Source organism: Mobula birostris, chromosome 12 (assembly GCF_030028105.1).
Source record: "Mobula birostris isolate sMobBir1 chromosome 12, sMobBir1.hap1, whole genome shotgun sequence".
Taxonomy (NCBI): domain Eukaryota; kingdom Metazoa; phylum Chordata; class Chondrichthyes; order Myliobatiformes; family Myliobatidae; genus Mobula; species Mobula birostris.
In genome coordinates, this window is record NC_092381.1 from 9366798 (window position 1) to 9379467 (window position 12670).

Consider the following 12670-nt stretch of genomic DNA (forward strand, 5'->3'; position numbering starts at 1 on the left):
CTTCCCAGCCAATGAGATACCCCTGGCATGTTGTCAAAGAAAGGACAGTGATAAGCTCTCACTCAACTCTGGACAGAAATGAGCCGACACTTCCATTGCTGTCTGATAAGATTTGATTTTGTCACATGGATTCTCAAAAACTTTTATAATGTAGCATATAAAGTAATTAGACTGGCTGTGTATCAGCCTGGTTTGGCTACTGGTCTCTACTGGACCATCGGAACATGTAGTGAGAGGTAAACACTTGCCCGTCCATCATAGGCTCATTTCTCCCTTCTATCCGGTCCATCTTCTTGGTGTGTCGCTTCAGGAAGGCGAATAATATCATCAAGGATGCTTGACATCTTTTGGTCTTGGGCCAAAAGTTGTGATGAATTGATATGCTGAGACAGTGTGCAAGTTTTTCACTGTACCTTGGCACATGAGACAATAATGAACCAAAAGAACAATTTCAAAAATACCAGTGTATTGACAGTAACCATGCACTTGGTTGCTATGTGGATGCCAAAATGTCATTCTGCTCATCAGACCCAGGAGGTGCTGGAGCGGATCCTGTCCACAGAGCTTTGAAAGTGGTGCATTCCTTCTGAGGCCAGTGTGAACAAGACCCGTGAGGTAAAGTTCCAGCTGAACAAAACCCTGGCTGAACCACACTTCAGGTTTGGTCCCCTCACTTTTGGAAGGGTGCACAAGCTTTAAAGAGGATGTGGAAAAGATTTACCAGGATGCTGCCTAGATTAGAAACGTAGAAACATAGAAAACCTACAGCACAATATAAGCCCTTTGGTCCACAAAGCTGTGCCAAACATGTCCCTACCTTAGAACTACCTAGGCTTTAACCCATAACCCTCTATTTTACTAAGCTTCAAAGACCCTATCATTTCCGGCTCCACCGCTGCCACCAGCAGCCCGTTCCCCACACTCACCACTCTCTGCGTAAAAAGCTTACCCCTGATATCTCCTCTGTACCTACTTCCAAGCACCTTAAAACTGTGTCCTCTCATGCAAGCCATTTCAGCCCTGGGAAAAAGCCTCTGACTATCCACATGATCCATGCCTCTCATTATCTTGTACACATCTATCAGGTCACCTCTGATCCTCCTTAGCTCCAAGGAGAAAAGGCCGAGTTCACTCAACCTATTCTCATAAGGCATGCTCCCCAATCCAGGCAACATCCTTGTAAATCTTCTCTGCACCCTTCCTATGGTTTCCACATCCTTCCTGTAGTGAGGAGAGTACACCAAGTGGGGTCTGACCAGGGTCCTATATAGCTGCAACATTACCTCTCAGCTCTTAAACTCAATCTCACGATTGATGCAGGCCAATGCACCGTATGCTTTCTGAACCACAGAGTCAACCTGCGTAGCAGCTTTGAGTGTCCTATGGACTCGGACCCCAAGATCTCTCTGATCCTCCACACTGCCAAGAGTCTTACCATTAATACTATATTCTGTCATCATATTTGACCTACCAAAATGAATCACTTCACACTTATCTGGGTTGAACTCCATCTGCCACTTCTCAGCCCCAGTTTTGCATCCTTTCAATGTCCCGTTGTAAACTCTGACAGCCCTCCACACTATCCACAACACCTCCAACCTTTGTGTCATCAGCAAACTTACTAACTCATCTCTCCACTTCCTCATTCAGGTCACTTATAAAAATCACAAAGAGTGGGGGTCCCAGAACAGATCCCTGAGTCACACCACTGGTCACCAGCCTCCACGCAGAATATGACCCATCAACAACCACTCTTTGCCTTCTGTAGGCAAGCCAGTTCTGGATCCACAAAGCAATGTCCCCTTGGATCCCATGCCTCCTTGCTTTCTCAATAAGCCTTGCATGGGGTACCTTATCAAATGCCTTGCTGAAATCCATACACATGATATCTACTGCTCCACCTTCACCAATGTGTTTCGTCACATCCTCAAAAAATTCAATCAGGCTCGTAAGGCATGACCTGCCTTTGACAAAGCCATGCTGACGATTCCTAATCATATTATTCCTCTCCAAATGTTCAGAAATCCTGCCTCTCTGGATCTTCTCCATCACCTTACCAACTACTGAATTAAGACTCACTGGCCTATAATTTCCTGGGCTATCCTTACTCCCTTTCTTGAATAAGGGAACAACATCTGCAAACCTCCAATCCTCCGGAACCTCTCTTGTCTTCACTGATGATGCAAAGATCATTGCCAGAGGCTCAGCAATCTCCCCTCTTGCTTCCCACAGTAGCCTGGGGTACATCCCGTCTGGTCCCAGTGACTTATCTGACTTGATGCTTTCCAAAATCTCCAGCATATCCTCTTTCTTAATGTCTACATGCTCAAGTTTTTCAGTCTGCTGCAAGTCATGCCTACAGTTGCTAAGATCCTTTTCCATAGTGAATACTGAAGCAATGTATTCATTAAGTACCTCTTCTATTTCCTCCTGTTCCATACATACTTTTCCACTCTCACACTTGATTGGTCCTATTCTCTCACATCTTATCCTTTTGCTCTTCACATACTTGTAGAATGCCTTGGGGTTTTCCTTAATCCTGTCCGCTAAGGCCTTCTCATGGCCCCTTCTGGCTCTCCTAATTTCATTCTTAAGTTCCTTCTTGCTAGCCTTATAATCTTCCAGATTCCTATCATTGCCTAGTTTTTTGAACCTTTTGTAAACTCTTCTTTTCTTCTTGACTAGATTTACAACAGCCTTTGTACACCATGGATCTTGTACCCTACCATCCTTTCCATGTCTCGTTGGAAAGTACCTACTCAGAACCCCACACAAATATCCCCTGGGTATTTGCCACGTTTCTTCCATACGTTTTCCTGAGAACATCTGTTTCCAATTTATGCTTCCAAGTTCCTGCCTGACAGCCTCATATTTCCCCTTATTCCAATTAAATGTTTCCCTAACTTGTCTGTTCCAATCCCTCTCCAATGCTATGGTAAAGGAGATAGAATTGTGATCACTATCTCCAAAATGCTCTCCCACTGAGAGACCTGACCAGGTTCATTTCCCAATACGAGATCAAGTAAAGCCTCTCTTCTTGTGGGCTTATTTACATATTGTGTCAAGAAACCTTCCTGAACACACCTAACAAACTTTATCCCATCTAAACCCTTCATTCTGGGGAGATGCCAATCAATATCTGAGAAATTAAAATCTCCCACCACAACAACCCTGTTATTATCACCCCTTTTCAGAATCTGTCTCCCTATCTGCTCTTCGATGTCCCTGTTGCTATTGGGTGGTCTGTAAAAAACACCCAGTTGAGTTATTGACTCCTTCCTATTCCTAACTTCTACCCACAGAGACTCCATAGACAACCCCTCCATGACTTCCCCCTTTTCTGTAGCCGTGACACTATCTCTGATCGACAGTGCCACGCCCCACCTCTTTTGCCTCCCTCCCTGTCCTTTCTGAAACATCTAAAGCCTGGCACTTGAAGTAGCCATTCCTGCTCCTGCACCATCCAAGTCTCTGTAATGGCCACAACATCATAGCTCCAAGTGCTGATCCACGCTCTAAGCTCATCCGCTTTATTCGTAACACTCCTCGCATTAAAACAGATGCATCTCAAACCATTGGTCTGAGCATGTCCCTTCTCTATCACCTGCCTATGAGAGAGCATGTCATTTAAGGATAGGCCGACAAGATAGGAATTTTCTCTTTGGAATAAAGGAGGATGAGAGGTAACTTGATAGCAGTGTACAAAATGCATGGATCGAGTGGACAACCAAAGACTTCTTCCTCAGAGCAGAATTGGCTAATATGACGGTGGCATAACTTTAAGGTGATTGTAGGAAAGTACCAACTGGATGTCCGTAAGACCGTAAGATCATGAGAAATAGGAGCAGAGTTAGGCCATTTGGCCCATCAAGTCTGCTCTGTCATGGCTGATCCAATTTTCCTCTCAGCCCCAATCTTCTACCTTTTCCCCTATCCCTTCATGTCCTGGCCGATCAAGAATCTATCAACCTCTGCCTTAAGTATACATAAAGACTAAGCCTCTACAGCTGTCTGTGGCAAAGAATTCCAGAGATTCACCACTATCTGGCTAAAGAAATTCTTCTTCATCTCTGTTCTGAAAGGAAGCTTGCTTTATCTACTCCCACTGTCCACAAGCTTACCAGTCTCTTTGTATACATCTCTTCTGATTCCCCCAGTGCATGTATTAATCCTAGATCAAGCGTTCTAACCTTTCATTCTAAAGGGGATCAATGTAGCTTAGTGGTTAGCAGCTTGGGGTGTCAGGATTCGGAGTTCAATTCTAGCGCCGTTTCTGTGTTCTCCTCGTGATCGTGTGGGTTTCCTCCAGTTGCTCTGGATTTCTCCCGCATCCCAAAGATGTATCAGTTAGTAAGTTAATTGGTCATTGTGAATTGGTCTCTAATTAAGCTACGGTTAAAAGGGTGGGTTGCTGGATAGCACGGCTCATTGGGTCAGAGGCGCCTATTATGTGCTGTATGTCTAAGTAAGTAAACAAAGAACCAATTAAATAAATAAACATTGCATGGCTCCAGTGATCTGGGTTCGATTCCCGCTGCTGGCTCTAAAGAGTTTTTACGTTCTCCCCAAATGATGTGGATTTCCTCCAGATACTCCGGTTTCCTCCCATGTTACATAGACGTTCGGAATAATAAAAGTTAGTAAGTTGTGGGCAGATGAAGACAATAACAAACCACTTCTGTAGAAAAATTTGCCAAGGAGAACCATGGTCATGGATAGACCATGATCGCCCACATCATACCACACGAAGGGACGAACAAAGTTGTGGGTATTCTACATTGGCTCCAGAAGAGTGGCAACACTTGTGGGCTGCCCCCAGCACATCCTCGGACTGTGTTGATCGTTGATGCCAACGATGCATTTTGATGTACATGTGACAAATGAAGCTAACCTTTATCCTTACCCTTGTAAGACACACCTGCTTGGATTGCTCACTTCCCTGTATTTTCTCAGCCGTGTAGGGTAGAGCCAATTTCTTTCTCCCACAGTGAAATTGTCCAATACGAGGTGACTTGAATTTAAGCTGAGGGGGACAAATTCAACTGAGATATCTGAGGCAGTTTTTTTTTACACACAGAAAGTGGTGGGTGCCTGAAATACACTGCAGGCACATACGATAGAGACATTTAGACCATAAGCAGGATTAGGCCACTTGGCCCATTGAGTCTACTCCATGGCTGATTTATTATCCCTCTGAATCCCAATCTTCTGCCTTCTCCCTGTAACCTTTGACCCCCCCTAACTGATGAAGAACCTGTCAACCTCTGTCTTACATATAACCCGTGACTTGGCCCCCACAGCCTTCTGTGGCAATGAATTCCGTGGAGTCACTACCCTCTGGCTCAAGATTAGTGTGCAAACTTAAATCACATGGTATTGGGGGTAAGGTATTGATGTGGATAGAGAATTGGTTGGCAGACAGGAAGCAAAGAGTAGGAATAAACAGGACCTTTTCAGAATGGCAGGCAGTGACTAGTGGGGTACCGCAAGGCTCAGTGCTGGGACCCCAGTTGTTTAAAATATATATTAATGACTTAGATGAGGGAATTAAATGCATCATCTCCAAGTTTGCGGATGACACGAAGCTGGGTGGCAGTGTTAGCTGTGAGGAGGATGCTAAGAGGATGCAGGGTGACTTGGATAGGTTAGGTGAGTGGGCAAATTCATGGCAGATGCAATTTAATGTGGATAAATGTGAGGTTATCCACTTTGGTGGCAAAAATAGGAAAACAGATTATTATTTGAATGATGGCCGATTAGAAAAAGGGGAGGTGCAACGAGACCTGGGTGTCATTATACACCAGTCATTGAAAGTGGGCATGCAGGTATAGCAGGCGGTGAAAAAGGCAAATGGTATGCTGGCATTCATAGCAAGAGGATTCGAGTACAGGAGCAGGGAGGTACTACTGCTGTTGTACAAGGCCTTGGTGAGACCACACCTGGAGTACTGTGTGCAGTTTTGGTCCTCTAATCTGAGGAAAGACATCCTTGCCATAGAGGGAGTACAAAGGAGGTTCACCAGATTGATTCCTGGGATGGCAGGACTTTCATATGATGAAAGACTGGATCGACTAGGCTTATATTCATTGGAATTTAGAAGATTGAGGGGGATCTGATTGAAACATATAAAATCCTAAAGGGATTGGACAGGCTAGATGCAGGAAGATTGTTCCCGATGTTGGGGAAGTCCAGAATGAGGGGTCACAGTTTGAGGATAAAAGGGAAGCCTTTTAGGACCGAGATTAGGAAAAACTTCTTCACACAGAGAGTGCTGAATCTGTGGAATTCTCTGCCACAGGAAACAGTTGAGGCCAGTTCTTTGGCTATATTTAAGAGGGAGTTAGATATGGCCCTTGTGGCTAAGGGGATCAGAGGGTATGGAGGGAAGGCAGGTACAGGGTTCTGAGTTGGATGATCAGCCATGATCACACTGAATGGTGGTGCAGACTCGAAGGGCCGAATGGCCTACTCCTGCACCTATTTTCTATGTTTCTAAGAAGTTCCTCATCTCTGTTCAAAATGGACATTCTTTTATGTTGAGGCTCTGCCCTCTGGTGCTAAACAGCCCCACCACAGGAAACATCCTCTTTACATCCAACCTATCGAGGCCTTTCAATATTATTAGGTTCCAATGAGATTCCCTCTCATTCTTATAAATGTTCCTCATACATTAACCCTCTCATTCCTGGAATCATTCTTGGGAGCCTCCTCAGAGAGGCACTTAGATATATAGATGAAAATACAGAAAGTGGAGGGATATGGACATTGTGTAGGCAAGGAGTTAGGCAATTGATTACTAGATCCATTAGTCCAGAGCACCATTGTAGTCCGAAGGGCCAGCTCCTCTGTTGCACTTTTCTGTGAACTCTATTCTATTTTCTGTGAGCCATGGTCTATTTAAACAAATTTAATTTATATTTTAGTAAGGAAAACTCTGGGCATAGGTGAATCAGACAAAGTCAGTGACTTTTCCTCCAGCCTCATGGCATCCTGGCATTCATAAATCAAAGTACTGAGTATAGGAGTTGGGATGTCATGGTGAGGTTGTATAAGACATTGGTGAGGCCAAATTTGGAGTATTGAGTGCAGTTCTGGTCACCTAACTATCGGAAGGATATCAGTAAGATTGAAAGAGTGCAGAGAAGATTTACTAGGATGTTGCCAGGTCTTCAGGAGTTGAGTTACAGGGAAAGGTTGAACAGGTTAGGACTTTATTGCTTGAAGCGTAGAAGAATGACGGGGAATTTGATACAGGTTTACAAAATTATGAGGGGTATAGTCAGAGTAAATGCGAGTAGGCTCTTTCCAGTTAGATTAGGAGAGATAAACACAAGAGGACATGGCTTTAGGGTGAAAGGGGAAAGGTTTAGGCGGAACATTAGGGGGAACTTCTTCACTCAGAGAGTAGTGGGAGTGTGGAACAAGCTGCCATCTGATGTGGTAAATGTGGGCTCACTTTTAAGTTTTAAGAATAAAGTGGATAGATACATGGATGGGAGAGGTCTGGAGGGTTGTGGACCTGGTGCAGGTCAATGGGACTAGTGGAATAATGTTTCGGCACAGTCTAGAAGGGCCGAATGGCCTGTTTTCTGTGCTGTAGTGTTCTGTGGTTCTATAGTTCTCTCTGTGTCTCTGATAAGAAACACACAGCAAGGAGAACATATCCAGATGTCACTTTTGAGGTGTTTGTTAATATGTGTACGACGGACAGCCTTCTGACTGGTTATATCACAGCCTGGTATGTGCTCTAGGTCACAGGGTTGTAGACTCACCCAGCTCCATCAACCCTCCCACCATCGAGGACAGCTTCAAAAGGAGCTGCCTCAAGAAGGCAGCATCTACCATGAAGGACTCTCGCCATCTGGGGCGTGCCCTCTTCTCATTACCGCTCACACTCAACGAGTTAAAATCAACTTCTTCCCCTTTGCATTGAGACTTCAGAACTCAACTTTTTCTTTGCACTATTTATTTTATATGTAACCAGGTGACCGTTGAACGTTATTTTTGATTGTTGAAGTGCCCTTAGGAATTCACCCCACTAATGCTAAAATAGCTGCATGTGCCTTTAAGAGAGACGTCATTATGCACGTGCGGAAAGCGGAGTTACGATGTTCTTGAAAGTACTTTGAGTCAAGTGCTGGACATATGGTGAAGAAAGGTGAATAATATTTGATAATATCCATGTAAATTCGTCTATGCTTGTTTGTAAAACTAGACTATCAGTAGCTTGACACACAAAATGCTGGACGAACTCAGTAGGCCAGACAGCATCTGTGGATAAGGGTGCAGTCAACGTCTCAGGCCCCGAGAACCTTCATTAGGACTGGAGAAAACAAAAAAGATGAGGGGTACTTTTTTTCTCTTTTCTTGTCCAGTCCTGCTGAAAGATCTCGGCCCGAAATGTCTACTGCACTTTTTTTCCTCTATAGATACTGCCTGGCCTGCTGAACTCCCTCGGCATTTTGCGTGGGTTGCTCGGATTTCCAGCACCTGCAGGTTTGTGATTGACGTGTTGTACCTGTGGATGCTTTAGATTCTCGCGAGTAAAGTATCGGTGTTGAATAGCGTGGTTGTGCGAAGTTCCTTCTCGGCCTAGTAGCTGAGTCCTTCTGGTAATTTAACTATAAGGCTATATATTGTAAAGGTTAATTTTTGTTTTGCTCTGTTGTTTCATGACCGAATGTGAATGTGTTCATCTCTGTTCACGTGGAGAATTCGTTTCGGGGTAGAAGCTACAAGTGTTTGGAAGTTAAGCGCGGGTGTGCCAAAAGTTAGGATGAATGTATTTATTCATATTTTTGATGTTGTGTAGAAGATACAGGGTTGGTGAGATTCCAATGTTGGTACTGTTTTTTTTAGAATCGCCACTACTGTATTGGTTTTGTATATATTGTTTTATTTAATTTCATACTGCTCACGTAGCTAGTTGATACACAAGTGTGAACCGAAATTACGTTGAGATTGTACTAGCAGGAACTTCTTTAAAATTAATTTTCATTTTTTTTTTAATTTTGATACCCTCTTTCTGCATTGAAAATATCTAAAACAGATAAAAGGGATTAAAGACCCGAAAAAGTATTCGTTGTGCTGAGTGTGTATTTTTCCCAGGCTACAAAATATAATACATGAATTTATTATCACAATCGCAGGCAGTCTGCTTCGGAGTCTGGGTGTTCTCGCTGGCGGGCAACTGAAACGACGGCAGTCACAAATGTGAAAGAGCCCACATTCCTGTCAGTTTGGGTTTTTTTTTTGTGATTGAATTTAACTCTCTTTTTGCTTCAGTTTTGTCAAGTCTTTATCGAAGCGCAGTGACGGCAACACTCCCTGCTTCCCTAAATCCTCGTTGCGAGCAAGAAGATTCGCGATTTAGATAGACGCTGTTAAAAGAGCGGTTTTAATTTGGTTCTAGATTACTGCTTTCTAGCCAGAGTGACAATATTTTTAGTTAGTTGGATTTTTTTTTTCAATTTTGTTGTGTACAGTTCCGATTTAAACTCAGTGAACTGTTCATTCTGGTATTCCAGGTCTGTGGCTGTCCCTGCAAACTCAGGCCATCACTGAACTCTTGTCATTTATGGTATATGGCAGAGCAGATATCCTAGATTATTGTTATGGACTAAAGGGCCTTTTTTTGTGCTTACGTCTCTTTGTTCCAAAGGAAATAACCCCATTCTGGGCAGTCTTTTCTCTTAACATAGTTCTAGGACACTTGCAACAACATCATAAGCCTCCTCTGCACCCTGAGTCAAAAAGTACAGAAACAGGCCCTTCACCCACCCATCATTAATCCTACACCAGTATTTCATGCTCCCCACATTGTCATCGATCCTCCCCAGTCACCAACACACTCGGGGCAATTTATAGCGGCCAATTTAGCTCGTCCACCCGCATATCTTTAGAATGTGGGAAGATGGCAGAGTAGCCCTGTGAAAACCCACCCCTGATCTTGCTTCAGTTATAAATAGAGTGGGCAAAGTCCACACAAGTGGTACCAAGAGGCCAGGTTTGGACCTGGGTCACTGGGGCTGAGGAGCAGCCACATACTGGATGAGGCATTGTGCTGTCAAGCGTACAGGATGTCACTAGTGGGCCTCGTACTAGTGAATTTGTTCAGCTCTCAAACAGCCGACTGAAAGGGCTACCAAATATTCCGACGAAATAGAGTCGTAGTGCACTACAGCCCAGAAGCAGATCCTTCAGCCCACTAGTGCAGTGGTCCCCAACCACCGGACCGCAAAGCATGTGCTACCGGGCCACGAGGAAACGATATGAGTCCGCTGCACCTTTCCTCATTCCCTGTCACGCACCGTTGAACTTGAACATACGGTTGCCAACTGTCCCGTATTTGCGGGGACATCCCATACATTGGGCTAAATTGGTTTGTCCCATACGGGACCGCCCTTGTCCCGTATTTCCCTCGTTAACGTGGAGCGTTCCTATGAAACCTTTCGTGCCGAAATGGCGTGAAGCGAAAAGGCAATTACCATTAATTTAAATGGGAAAAATTTTTGAGCGTTTCCAGACCCAAAAAATAACCTAACAAATCATACCAAATAACACATAAAACCGAAAATAAACAACACTAACATATAGTAAAAGCAGGAATGATATGATAGACAGCCTATATAAAGTAATAATGTATGTACAGTATAGTCGGGAAGATGAAGGCAAAAGCGATTTGTGGAGAAAAAAATCGGCACGTATGCGCATGTGCACGGCTACGCGCACACACCACACATGCGCACGCAGGTGCCCGCGCAAGGCTTCATGGTCATGGTAGTCTTTCCTGGGGTAAAGTGTCCCGGATTTGGCTGCTACTTTTCTCCCTTATTTGGGAGTGAGAAAGTTGGCAACCCTAACCGTAAAAGACATGTTGAGGTGAGTTTAACCCTACTTGAACACTCTCCCCCGGTCGGCCGGTCCGCAAGAATATTGTCAATATTAAACCGGTCCGCAGTGCAAAAGAGGTTGGGGGCCCCTGCACTAGTGTGTGCTAAATTGTAATTTTGCTTAGTTCCATCAAACCACACCTGGATATGGCTCTCCATATTCCTCCCATCCATGTACTTAACCAAATCTCTTAAATGCTACAATCAAACCCACACTCACCATGTTCACTGGCAGCTCGTTCAACACTCAAACCACTCTCTGAGTGAAGAAAATCATAAGACCATAAGACACAGGAGCAGAATTAGGCCATTCACCCCATCGAGTCCACTACTCCATTTCATCATTGCTGATACCAGATCCTATTCAACCCCATACAGCTGCTCTCTCACCATATCCTTTGATGCCCCGACCAATCCGAAATCTATGAACTTCCGCTTTAAATATCTCCACAAGCTTGGACTCCATCGCAGCCTGTGGCAGAGCATTCCATAGATTCAACACTCTCTGGCTAAAAAAAGTTCCTCCTTACCTCTGTTCTAAAAGATCACCCCTCAGTTGTGAGTCTGTGCCCTCTAGTTCTGGATACCTCCACCAGAAAAAACATCCTCTCCACTTCCACCCTATCTAATCATTTCAACACTCGGAAGATTTCAGTGGGATCCCCCGCATTCTTCTAACTTCCAGTGAGTACAGGCTGAAAGCAGCCAAACCCTCCTCGGACCTTCCTGGGATCATTCTTGTGAACTCCCCTGGACTCTTTCCAATCACTATACACCCTTTCTGAGATAAGAGGCCAAAAACTGTTGACAGTACTCCAAGTGCGGCCTGACTAGAGTCTTATAAAGCTTCAGCATTATCTCCTTGTTTTTATACTCTGTTCCCCTTGAAATAAATGCCAACACTGCATTTGCCTTACTATAGATTCAACCTGTAAATTAACCTTCTGGGAGTCTTGCACGAGGGCTCCTAAGGTCATTTGCACCTCTGATGTTTGTATTTTCTCCCCATTTAGATAATCTGCATTATTGTTCCTTTTACCAAAATGTATTATCATACATTTCCCAACACTGTATTCTGTCTGCTACTTTTTTGTCCATTCTTGAAATTTGTCTAAGTCTTGCTGATATCGCATTGCTTCCTCAGCATTACCTACCCCCCTACTTATCTTTGTATCATCAGCAAACTTTGCCACAAAGCCATAAATCCATTATCTAAATCATTGACAAACAATGTGAAAAGCAGCGGTCCCATTACTGACCCCTGAAGAACACCACTCGTCACTGGCAGCCAACCAGAAAGGGCCCCCTTTATTCCGGCTTACTGCCTCCTGCCTGTCAGCCATTCCTTTATCCATGCCAGTATTTTTCCTGTAACGCCATTGGATTTTAACTTGTTAAGCAGCCTCATGTGAGGCACCTTATCAAATACCTTCTGGAAATCTAGGTATATGACAACCACTGTCTCTCCTTCATCTACTCTGCTTGTTACTTCCACGAAGAATTCTAACAGATTTTTCAGGCAAGATTTTTCTTTACAGAAACCATGCTGACTTTGACCTATTTTATTGCCTCCAAGTACCCTGAAACCTCATCCTTAATGATAGACTCCAACATTTTACCGACTACTGAGGTTAGGCTAACTGGCCTGTAATTTCCTCTCTTTTGTCTTCCTCCCTTCTTAGAGAGTCGAGTGACATTTGCAATTTTCCAGCCCTCCATGACTATGCCAGAATCAAGTGATTCTTGAGAGATCATGACTAATGCGTCCGTTATCTCTT